The sequence below is a fragment of the Bombus terrestris genome, chromosome 16 (genome assembly GCF_910591885.1).
Source record: "Bombus terrestris chromosome 16, iyBomTerr1.2, whole genome shotgun sequence".
Classification (NCBI taxonomy): Eukaryota; Metazoa; Arthropoda; class Insecta; order Hymenoptera; family Apidae; genus Bombus; species Bombus terrestris.
Genome location: NC_063284.1, coordinates 1,481,744 through 1,494,695, shown reverse-complemented (window position 1 = coordinate 1,494,695; position 12,952 = coordinate 1,481,744). Strand labels below are relative to the sequence as shown.

General features: G+C 36.7%; 1 protein-coding gene across 9 annotated transcripts in view; it reads left to right on the top strand.

Annotated features, from left to right (window-relative positions):
* The window catches only part of LOC100648035 (cAMP-specific 3',5'-cyclic phosphodiesterase), a 359,695-nt gene that overhangs the window by 182,340 nt on the left and 164,403 nt on the right, over window positions 1-12,952 (top strand). For 2 of the 9 annotated variants that reach the window (XM_012317595.3, XM_003401629.4), the window contains exon 1: window positions 4,295-4,492. The exons of 5 other annotated variants lie outside the window; for them this stretch is intronic. The gene's annotated coding sequence lies outside the window, so the exon portion shown is untranslated. Of the gene's footprint in view, window positions 1-4,294; window positions 4,493-12,952 lie in introns of those variants that run through there. 2 more of the 9 variants (XM_020867265.2, XM_020867264.2) reach the window with 1 other exon arrangement.

Genomic DNA, 12,952 nt, shown 5'->3' with positions numbered 1-12,952 from the left:
ATTTCGCCAATTAAGATGCACAATTGTCAGGAGAAAGCTACCATGGCAATGAATCCTCGTACACTCTGTGATATCAGTGTACAGCAGTGGAATTTCGCTGGATGGCCATTTTCATAGCGAGCTCTAATGCATCTGCGAGAAACTGTCAAAATATTTACGAAATGATAAATTTCAACACGGTGAACCGCTTCCGACTACTTTTAGAAACGATTTACGAACATCGTTCGAACTTTACGTGAACATACTCGTGTATTTTGAAGTAGAAAATATTTAGATTGAAACAACGTAAATATATTTATATAAAAGTTTATTGATTCGTGCAGTTTGGTCGAAAATTGTCACCACGTAATAGCATTGATATTCGATATTTATGAATATTAGGTTGGCAACTAAGTGATTGCTAAGTAACAATTTGTAAGAAATTCACCCTAATTTTAATGAATTATGTATTGTTCATTACTAGCATATATTATTGATAATTATATAATTTACTATAAATTAATTAATTTATTATAACATAATTACAATAATTAAATAAATTATTATATTATTGACAAAAAAGAAATGTTTCTAAGAAGTTAACAAATTTTTCCCACATAATAATCTTTCACAAGAAAAATTAGCAATTTCTGAGTACATAATTCCGACAAATGAGAACTTCTTCCGTACGATTGCCAAATAATTATCGATTATCTCGTATTAAAATTTTGTCCACGTTTCTCATCGTATTTCTATTTCATGAATTTCGTCTTCCGTGGATGTAGATGACATTCCTTTGAAGGAAGGACGGTGGTGGCGAACTGGTGTGTCCAGAACGTCCAAACGTCACAGGAAATAAAACTGGAATTTCATGCGGAAAGGAATATTGCGAAGGTGATGGTGGAAACGGAATCCATGCGATCAAACGATCGATCTTTTCCTTTTTTCCCGGATACCATTATTTATTTGATAGAGTCCAAAAGAGAGTTCATATTCCTTTGGAAACATGAAAGTCGATAAACGTACATTTTTCCATATTTATATCTCTTCTAACATCTATCAAAAAACATAATATATAACCTTCTGGTGAATTGTTTCTTATCAAACGTCCAGTTATTATCAGGTTTGTAGTGTAACACCGATAGAATTGTTGAAAATAATTCGATTCCAGAATACTGGAATTATTTACAATTTTCAATTTAGTATGGAAACGAAGTTTTGGTAAAGTTTTTAAAAAGTGACGTTTCTTTCCAACATTTTTTAAAAGAAATCGATTGTTAAACGACGGAAGCAGAATTTTTGCGATATACAGGAGAAATAATTCAACATCTTGGATCTTATGCTACAGATATACGGAAGACTCACGAAACGCAATTTTCTGAACCTTCGTGAACTTTGAGATGAGAGAAATCGCTGTTCTCTTTGAAGCAATGACCGTAAAGAATACATATTTCCTAGCAGAAAGAGCAACTCTATATTCCCTTCTGAAACTGCCTGATACGCAGCCAACAATAATATCCCTCTGTATTTCGATTTATCAGATCTTTTTGCTCACTTTTGTCGAAAGACAGCTCTACATGGAAAGAACTGCCTTAACCTCTTGCTACGTGTTTCTCCATTCAAAAATTAAAAAAAAAATTTCTCATGTTCGATAGCAAGAAGAAAAAAATTTCTTTTTCTTTGGAAAAATATTTTCTTCAGAATCGCGGATGTTTTTGCACGTACTTGAAAAGAAAAATTTTTTAATGTTTCCCTCTCTTTCGGGAAAACTTGTTCTGCCCATATGTCAAAGAAATGTTTTTTCCTCGTTCAATAGAAAAATACAACAAATTCTTTCTTCTTCGGATAAAGAGTTTCTTGTCTGAAATTATAGAAACTTTCCTTGAAAATGCCTTCCCTCTTTGGAAAAAGTCTTTCCATTCAAAAATGGAAAAAATTCATTCTCTTATTTGCTTCTCACTGATATTAAATATTTTGCATTCAAATATTATAGCGTTCAATTGCTATATTCAACGCTAATAATTCAGATGAAATTTTATTAGCATTGTCAAAAAATAGGATTAAATTTCGTTTAAAAAATCATCGGCAGCTGAAGCTGAACTTTGACCTAAATTCACCCGGTGATGGTGATTCGAAATTGAAAAGCATCGGGTTGATGAATGACTGAATCATATTTCATAATTGGTGAACTATAATTGATGGAACGGGTCCATTGTGAAAAGTTTCACAGGCAGTTACATTCGCATTTCTCATTCGCCGACTCTGTTATCAAAATCCTAAGCGAAGCTATATTTAATGCATGAACCTATTAGGCTATACAATGGCGATTTAGGGGAAAAGATAGCTTGCTGAAATGTATAATCGACGTTAAACTCTCATTTTGTATCGTCAACAGTTTTCATAAAAGTCTTTTGCACTTTAAGCTTTTATTTAGAATTATTATTTAGAATTTCGACTGGTAAATCGAGATTGCATCGAATAATGGTTTAACCAATTAGGCAAATGTTAAGCGTAGTCACAAAATTTCCAATCTCGACAATCATCGATAATCAAAATTAGCTGGATGTAAAGATCAAGTGAATATCTTCGTTGTTTTTGAACCACCCTGTACAATGGAATATGTGGAGACTGCAATTTAACAATTTGGAAAAAACATTTAACTTTACATGCTTTTTCAAATCGAGTTCCCAAAAAATTAGGTGTTATCAGGTTGTTATCATTATTTTTGAACCACCCTGTACAATGGAAAGTGTGGAGACTTCAATTTAGCAACTTGGAAGAAATTGACCCTAATTTTAACGTATTATGTTGTATATTATGTGGAAACACGACAAAAGGGAATTTTTATTATTAATAATTGATAAAAAAGAAATGTTTCTAAGATGTTAATGTTAACAATTTAAATGGTATAAAAAGCTTCACTCTAAAATTCCCATCTAGGAAATACTTTACCCACAGGATATATCCTGTGTATATGTATATACCGCATATATAGTAACATAGAAACTCGAAGAAGAAGTCGTTTGAAACACATGGATTTCCAAAAACAGCCGCAAGGTACCAAGGAACGGACCAGGTCGTTTCAACCACATCGACCAAATAAAAACGACAATCGCCGCTCTCTTTCCTTGCTTGTCGTAAAAGCAGCTTCGATCCAGGAAAGGCCAGCGATCTGACCGCTCCTAAATCTCGTTTCCTCGCGAGATTAAATGTCCCTTGGGCCTACAAGCATCATAGTTTTGCTCGTCGAAAGCAGAAGAGGAGAATGTGACTACAGTTCCTTTTTTCGAGTTTATGGGAAAAAAGAATTTTTTCGTTTTGTAAAACTCCTTGGAGAGAAGAATTTTTCCTTTTCTGAAACTTCTATTTATACAAAGGAATTCAATTACGCATACTACATACCGTCATCGAAGACAAAGGATCGGTTTTCAACTACTCTAATCCGAAATTCTATATCTCTTCCCAAATTTCATCCATTCGAAGCTATTCTTCGCTCGAATTCACCTTTGTCAAAAATACAAGTCTCGTGCCCCTTAATCTCACTTCCTCCACCAAATTACAAATCTTGAACTTTGAAACTTGGATGTCTTCGAAGTCACACGAAAATACCTACAGCTTTGTGCTAACCTCGTTCCAACTCACTTGCAACAAAAACAGAGCACCCTCTTCTCAACTTCTCCGAACACAAAATCCCAATTTTCGCGTTAGCTTGTATTTGGATCCATTCATCGAAAGCACAAGCCCAAGCCTTAAAATCTGGTTTCCTGGTCCAAATCTCAAACCACGGAGACCTGGACTTCCTTTTCTAAACAACACGATAACGTCTATGTACACATTGCCATCCTAACCAACTTCAAAGTCCCATTCTTCGATGGTATTCTTCGTTTGGCTGCTGTTTGGTCAGAAACACAAGTTTTACACTCCGTCAACAGCCCTAAAATCTCTTTTCTCGGACCGAATCTCAAGCCATAGGAACCTGGACGTCATCTTCTAAACAACACAATGACACGTCTATCGCCAACTTGGAGATTTCATTTCACGTTTCGAACTCTATCCATCATCCTCTGCATAACCTCGCCAGTTCCACGCTCTTGTGTCCATCCCTTTAGCCAAACTTCCTATCATAAGTCAGTACCAAAGGAAACGCGTGTCGCTTGGCTGACAGTGGTCGCTACTCCGAGCGGAAGAGCGCGGTGTCGAGCGAGCGAGAAAGAGAGAGAGAGAGAGAGAGAGAGAGAGAGAGAGCATGCTCACAGCGGTGGTCTGGGTTCGCAGGAGAGTAGCTCGACGACGCTCACTCAGTGCGACAGCACGCGCGACCTCGACCGGACCAGCGTGGCTGATCCAAAGATCGTTTCGCGCCGTGAATCATTGCTCGCGCGCGGCAATGAGACATTCCGTGCCATCTGAACTTTGTTTCTCAATCAAAGGGAATTTCTACGCTTGTCATCTCGGACTTTCGACTCTGTCCTCTCTACCGAGGCTACTTAGGAAGATTTAAAACAAATTGGAGGTGAGACGAACTATTTTACGAAGAGGAAGAGTCCTTTGAACTGACTCATTGGCGTGGAAACTGATCAATACGTGTTCTGGATCATTGTTGAGGCACGTTCTGTGATCCTCTAAGGGAATTGGAGTTGGGAAATGCTGGGAATTATTGTACGGATTTAAGGATTTATCGTGACACTGCTGTTAGATCGTGTTTGAGGAAGTTTGACGGGGTTTGAGTGGGTCTTTTTCCCGGAGAAATGGTTTCTGTTTGCAGTCGGATGGAGAAGCTTGGTTCGAGTATTGTAACGACTGGACGCAGTGGGTAGAAGCAATCTTGAACGTAATGGAAGTAACTGGATGTTAATTCAAGAGGAGATGTTAATTCGAGAGGTTGGTGAGAGGAGTAATGGGATTTGAAGATCTCGACTAGAGTGGAAACGAAAATTGTCGCAGTCCAGAGAAAGAGTCGCTGGTTAATGATACGTGTTGTTTATGCAGTTGCGCTCATGGAGGATGAGAAACGAGAAATGGAAAAGATAGGAAATGAAAATAGGATGGAGCAATGGTAGCACGGTTTGGAGAAAATAGGAAATGGAGAATAAAGAAAATGGGAAAGGTAAAATATACAGATGGAGAATCGAAGCGGGAAAAGGAAGATATAGAAAACGGAAACGTAATATCAAAGAAAACTTGCAAATGAAAGTAGAGAAGTGCAAAGAAAGGATCATAGAGAATGGGAAATGAAATACAATAGAAGGAAGAAATTGAAAAGTGAAATTAGACGATAGGAAAAGTAAGAAAGCAAGTAGAAATTTCAAGAAGAAGAAATAGAAAATTATAAACTGGAAAATAGAAAACGAGGAACTCCAAGGATTAAAAATAAAACTAGACCGCTACACTTGACTTTTAGCCGTCATATACTTAGCCTAGTAATGAGTCATCAAGACACTATCACTCTCGTTATGCTTTAAAGCTCGTTTTCTGCACCGAGAAATATCATTTCAAGAGACTTTCAAAACATGAAAAATTTCACATTGCGCTAACGAATGTTTCCTCGCAACGGGTTTAAATAATTTTCGAAACATATTTAACTCAAGATCACGTTAATTGAAACTCGATAAGATGATTCGAAGTGCTTATGGAGAATGGTCTTCGATTCGGAAATTTCAAGAATCCAAGCGGATTTCAATACGACCGGACTTCTGATTGGACGGAGAAAGATTAATGGACCTTGGAAAAGGATCTAAAGACTCGTTACGTCGAAATTCCTAGTTCAGAATTATTTAAAAAAATCACAAACGGTCAAGATAAAAAGTGGCAAATTCCATACATAGAATTTCTTGAAAGCTTCCGTACAGAACGTCTTGGATTTCATATTGAGAGTACTTAATAGCAAGGCTACAAAAGTTTGCGTAATTCACTACGAGTAGAGAGCCTAAATCACTATGAAAGCTTCCACGCCATCAAAGGGCTCTTTCTCACGACGATTTATCATGAAATCAACAGGAAGAACGATCCCCATCTTTTGGAGTACCGGCAGTTGCCGTATCGCGTCGTCGTATGAGGTTAAGTGCGCGTTCGATTCTCGTAAACCAAGGAATCGATCGCTAGGAATTATGACGAATCATCAGTTCCCGGGCCATCCAGCTTTTTCCCTCTCCATTATCGATTGTTGAACACACTACACTCGGAAGTATCTATGAATATTTATACAAATTCATAGTTTTAAAAAGTCACGTAGTTTAATTGTATTTAATCATTAATTCAATATTAATTCATACATCTAATTATAATTTAAGAAACACACGGAACGTCGTATAATTGGCAAGTTTTCAAACTGTATGAAAAGCTTTGTTCCATATTTCGATCTACCAACTTGTAGTTTCATTCTAACTTTTCTATTTTGTATTATTTATTCAAACTTTTATATGCACACATACATTATTATTTTTCTATTATTTACATTCTGTGTTTCTTTATCCCCAATTTTACTTGCATATTTTCCATTTATTTTCTTCGCTCTTTTACGATCGCTGTCTCGCCTTATGATTACCGGGATCCTGTATACCACAGCGCGCTATGTGTATTCCATGCACTTTGAAACTTTCGCGATGCCCATAAATGCGTGGAAATTCTAGTTACGCGTTTGAGGATCCACGCGTGTTTTCGCTGCCGTTGTTTGAGAAAATCGCGGAAGCCCAGCGAGTTGGAATGGAATAGTTCTAGCGATATTTCGGGAAGTTTGGATTTCAGGCTAAACGCTTCTATATAATCCGAGAGCGTTCTAGAGTGACCACCGCTGTGCCGATGAGTTTTCCAGCTTTTTCGATTTACTGCGCTCTGTGGCCAACTTGGGTTCGTTTGTTCGCAATGGCAGTTGTGTGTAATTTGATAGAGTTTCGACAGATTGCTGGGTTCCTTTGGATTTACGTGCGAACGTTGGGAAACGAACTGGAATAACTCGGATACTGTGAGATTGGAAATGGATTGCCGAGTGAATCGCACATTTATACATTTAAATGGATTCGTATTTAATTGACAATCGAAAAGTGTAATGATATAAGTCGCGATGACCGCGATATACGTGATTTGTACAGAAACTCAGTTTTATTAGATTCTTTTTATCATCGAAGATAGATATTGACTTGACAGAGTTAAGTCGAGGGTCTCATACTAAATGGGCAAAATATTGGGTACTTAGAATTGAACATGTAAGTGATAATCAGGGCTGGATACTTAAATACTAATTCGGGTGCGATATTTAAGTAGCAATTGACGAATGAAAGCTGTGGCAAGAAATCAATGATTGGAAAAGGTACTAGGTTTTTGAATCCTGTTTTCCTGTTTGATAATAGATAGTGAATTAGGTAATTGAACTAAAATTTGGAAAATTATTTTTCAATCCATATAAGATTAGTCTCAGGAAATTGAGCCAAACAGTTACTTTCTGCTGAAAATTGTTGGTATGGTCTCCGAATGATTTACGGAAGTGGGTGTGGAAATAGAGCGTGGAATAAACGTCTGTTCGTGAAAATATATTCAGCAGTTTGAATTAGTGCTCCTGTCAATCTAAATTACCGTTCTTTCAAAGCAATCAATCCATAGCTCATAAATATACCAGTTTAAATTATTATCAAGTTCGTTGCACTTAAATATTTTAATGTCAAACACGAGCCATCCTTCTCAAACTATTGACGATTACTTGCTTCAAACCTAAAACAGTTTAGGACAATTTAAGCGCCAAAGACTTTGGTAAATTTTCAACGCATTCCAATAAAATCAATTTTATTTGTTACTCCAGAGTAGCTTTTAACGCTGCAGTCGAAATTTTAACAGTTTTAAATTTAATCTCAGACCAAATCTTCTCCAAATAATAAATGTGAACTGAGTTCACCATGTGAAGAGGGAATTTCTAATTTTGAATCTAATTCAAGAATTTCTAAATATACATGTTACATGATTTAGAATGGATAATGTACACTGGGATACACCGTGGAAATTTATCTAGAAAGAGTTTCTGATTTTTAAACCAAGCGAAACATCTTCAAACAGAAGATTAGTTGCAGTTTCTTAAAAAGATAAAACTTGCAGGCTTAAACTTGCATTCGTCAGCTAATTTAAAATTCAACAGTCAAGTTGAAAGTCTGCTCGTAATATATTGCAACCCTGAATTCGTTAAGAAGTACGAAAGAAATACACATAGCACTGCGCGAAAGTCTTCTGTTTCAATAATAGCTCACGAATCTATCGCGATCGGACAGAAATAAATTACAAACTCGGTGTCGTAAAATTTCTCGTAATCTGTACGACGTAATAGGATATAACAATTTCACTTGCCTGTCTTTATGGTGAATTTACCAACATTATTTATTAACAAATATTGCTTAATATTATCCCAAAATAACACGAGGATTACAGGTCAACGTAATAAATCCACAAAAGAAACTGAACTAAGGTTACAACGTAATCCACAAATACACAAGTATCGGTATACTTATGAATATAGCATACCGGGTACCGTAGCATATGAATATAACATTTGATCGGAAAAAGATGGGACACTCTACCATGTGCATCATATTTATTCTCGAAGCAAAGCATTTTCATTTGATAGATGATCGTAAGATTCCTTCGTAGTAGATAATATCTTGCAACAGCAGCTGTAGAACGGAGAGAAAAAATCGATGTGGAAATCTTCTTACACAAGGGACGAGTGCGTTCGTCAAAGGATTGAAAGAGATAGCTGGTGTCGCCTTCATTGTTATACCACTCCACCATCAACCGGCATTCCACTTTATTCGTCTCTCCTTTTCTGTCGTCACACCGACACAACAGTTAACGATGCTATAGACAAGGCGGACTGCTTTTCCAGCTGTACAAACATGATACATGATAAAGAGCTAAAGAAACACGTTTCTTCCACGTTGTTACCGATTCTGAAGGTTTCTCGATTTCGATCTAACCTCCGTTCCACTTTGAGCTTTAATATCGAACAGTGTGGAAATGTGACCGCGGAATGAAAGTTTCATGAACAATTTCGAATTGCTGTATTTATGGTACATTCTAATGAACCTTAATTCATCTTAATTCAAATCGTCTCAATATTCAGTTAATAGGAATTTTTATTGTTACCAGGTGTGGTAGAGATCAAGACTGATCAATTCTCTCTGTTGGAATGTTTAGAATATTCTACATTTAAAATACATTTAAAATAGAATCGAATAATTATTATAAATTATAGAATGAAATATTTGAAGTATTTATTTTCGGTTGTTTTGATTATTAACTCTCTTATACGCTATTTAATTAACTTAATAGTCGATATTTTACAGCAGGATTTTTCCATTAGTTTAGAGTCATTTGAAAGTATGATACGTTTTGCCAGCAAATGTTGCTGCGTTCCATCGTATTTCACCTGATAATCCACATTCTTAAAAGTACTTTGGCCCAGTTACATGTTTATACAGCTGCACGATTCTTCCCGAGTGAATCCGTCTAAGCAATTCCACGCCGAAACTATTTTGTTTGGCGTTTAATGCCTGTTGTACAACTTGAAGAATATTTAAACCCAATCTGAGCATGGAACTGGCTCAAACAATTTGCACGAATACTTCACTAACTCACCTAACAATATTCTTAGCTAGTATTGCGAAATTTAAAAGACATGGCACTCTGACAGCATTCTAATGATCGTTTTAAAAAGCAAATTAAACGAAGGACGCCTTTGTAAGAATCTCATTACCACGCGAAAGAAGAGATTAACATAAAACTGAATAACTTAATTCCAAGTGTAGTCTAAATAGATAAATAATCACGTTCTAAGTAAGATGCGACATGAATTCTAAATAAATAAATAATCAAATACTCGATAAAATACGAGATAAATTCTACAGGAATATATTTGCTTGTTATATTAGGTATATAACGTATGATAAACGATATAGAAAATATGAAAATAATGTGTAATTATATTAGCCTACTTGACTATTCCACGAAAGAATATACATGATACAAAAATAAACGTGTTTAAAATAAATTCTACGAGACCGCGTTTAGTTGTTACACGAAGAGAATGAACAAATGTTACTTCAGAAAAAATTTCGACGCCAGAAAGACATCTGCGGAGAGAAGCTAGTTATGCACGAGAGTAGACTAATCATATTTTACACGCAAGATAACAGGATTTTTTTTCATTTTCGCGTTCGAGGAGATAGTAGAGATTCCCTGGGTTCTCGTATTTTCACATCACGTTTCTATGTCAACCATGTCATACGGATGCCTGTTTCCGTTGAAAAGTCGCAGTTCCAGCGAATATTTATCAGAGCAATGAAACATAGATGAAGCATAGAGATTCTAATTTAATAAATAGAATGTTACAAATGAGAAATATGCAACCGTTCTGCCGGTATCACACAGTTGTTCGTGATTTTTCCATGCGTACCTACCTGTGACTTGATCTCTAAAAATATTCCCAACGCTTTTGAATTTTGCTTCCCTTTGACAGCTGTTCTTTAAGGTCACACCATTTGGAAAAACTTTCGATCTTTTAATCCATTAGAAAATTTGTCACGTGTTGAAGTAACGAGTAACTTCCGGGACCAAACTAGATCCTCGAACTCCTATCCTTTAGAAAGAATAAAGTCACTAGAGAGTCAGAGTTAGATATCCGTCGTGGAAAAGGTCGTATTCGAAAAGAAGGCACGCTCGCGACAGCCAACAAGTAACGGATACTTGCCGATCAAAACTGGACCCTCAACCTGTTATTTCCTAGGAAGAAAAAAAAGGTCCCTAGAGAAGAGGAGTTCAGTGTCTCAAACACTTGGCCCAACCCTCGATTCAGACAGCCAAAATCTCGAGCATGTGAGTGCCAGAAAAAGCACAGAAGCCATCTCCTCTGCCAAGATTTCGCTCTGCTTCATCGCTAGTGAACGCAATTCGAAGCTTCGATCGGCTTTTTTCAACATTTCCGCGCAGCTGTTGCGTTTCACACCGATCGTTCCACATTTCACGCGTTCCCACGCCACGCCGCCTACTGTTCCACTGTCAACGACGTTAAAACGTCGACACGGGTCAACATTCGAGCGCGTCTCTTCGCTCGAGTTCCTCTTTCGTTCGCGGTGACGAATTAGTAAGCGTCGCACTTGCGGCGCTGGCCACCGAAATAGAAGGGTCTTGATCAGCTCGACTAGGGAATTCGAGGAATTTTCGATGCTGAAGACGATTCGCTACGAATATTTTTGTCTTCGATGTCAGGCTTCAGCGGTATTTCGTTATTTCGAATATCATAATCGAATGCCTTTGAAGAATATTTCAATGGATTATAATTAAACATATTATTATAATATCACAATTGGTACAGTAGTACCAAACGTTTAATAATTTGACGAAAATGAGATATATTTCGACAACATTTAGGTAAAATGTATTTATTCACGGTACATTCGATCGACGTTTGAACAGGAAATATTTGAAGAATATTCACGTACGATATATCGTGTTGGCAACCACGTGATTGCGGATTTTGTCATTAGCGGTATTGACAAAATCCGCAATCACTTGGTTGCCAACCCAATAGTTGGTTTCTTAATAAAATTTACTTGAACAATACACATGTTGTCTATTAACCATTGATTTATGATACCCAGGAAAATGGCTTGTTAAACAATTCAAAACCTTGTTTGTTTGCTATCCCCTCTGCTTTTTCTCGTTATTCGTTGGAATAATAGGAGTCGATGTTCATAGAACCGAAGACATCTGTGCTTTTTGTTTATGTCGTTTCCTCGTAGCGTCGATGCGTTCCATTTTTAACGCATGGAATTTGTTCTGAATGCGGACGAACGTTCGTTTGTCAGTTAATTGATCTATAGTTGTGCTCGATCGGTTAACGTGTTTGTTTAAAAAATTGGCATTCGCACGACAAACCACGTGCATGAAGTTTCACGTAGCTCGAACCTCAGTTCAGAAACTCAGTCACGAGATTGCGCATCTAAAATTAAAAATTCAATATTAACTGTCGCAAAATACATTTAATCTACCCTGAAAAGATAATATGCTTTAAAAATTAATTACACAGACTATAGAACGATCTAATTACTTATACGAAACGGAATTATTCGTCGTCAATCTCGTTGAAATTGAATTAACCGAGAATAATTAACACCAAGCAAAAGTAATAATTTATCGCGAAGAGTATCATACGAAACGTATGATTTGCGTGCATGAAAAATTCACCAGCAAGAACGACGCGTGCGAGTCGTAACGAAGCTGGCAGGTTCTTGTTTCTTTAATTGTTAAATACCGTTTTTACACTTTAGCGTACTTTTAAGAAAGTAGAAAGAGAAAGATAAACAGTAAAAAAAAAAAGACAGGAAAAATTGAGCTCTCGCGTGATGGTAACTTTTTCATCTATCTGTCACGGATCTGTGCTAATGGACGTTGATTCGTGTTTGCCGCTTGTATCGACCAAACGAGCCAGTAGAATACGATGATCGTGGTCAGACGATGCTATTCGCGTACAGTTGATAAGGGGGACGCCGGAAATGGGGCATCTTACGATTGCTGTTGATCGATTGCTCCGTTGGTTTACTATTTAGCGTTTTTCGCAATACAGCGACGCAATGAGTCGTGGACGAACGATTAGGTTTGTGGAAGGTCGCATTTAGTTGCTTGACAATCTTCTAATTTCTCTTTTGGAAGAGATATTACGAGATTTTATTTCTGAAATTTGTCGTTTGTGAGAGATTTTATTTTTCTTCCAACGCGAGGGAAAATGTTAAGATCTCGCTGGTTTGCGAAGGTTTGAAGAGGATTCTGAACATTGTAGCTATGTACTGGTAGATTTCTGTTTCGAGAAATAATTTTATGGATTGTAGAATTTATTTTTTTGAATATAAAATATCAGGTGACTGAAGTTCGACACCTAATCGTGGATTTTATTGATTTGCAAAGGTTTGCAGAAGATTGTAGATGTTATTAATCATCG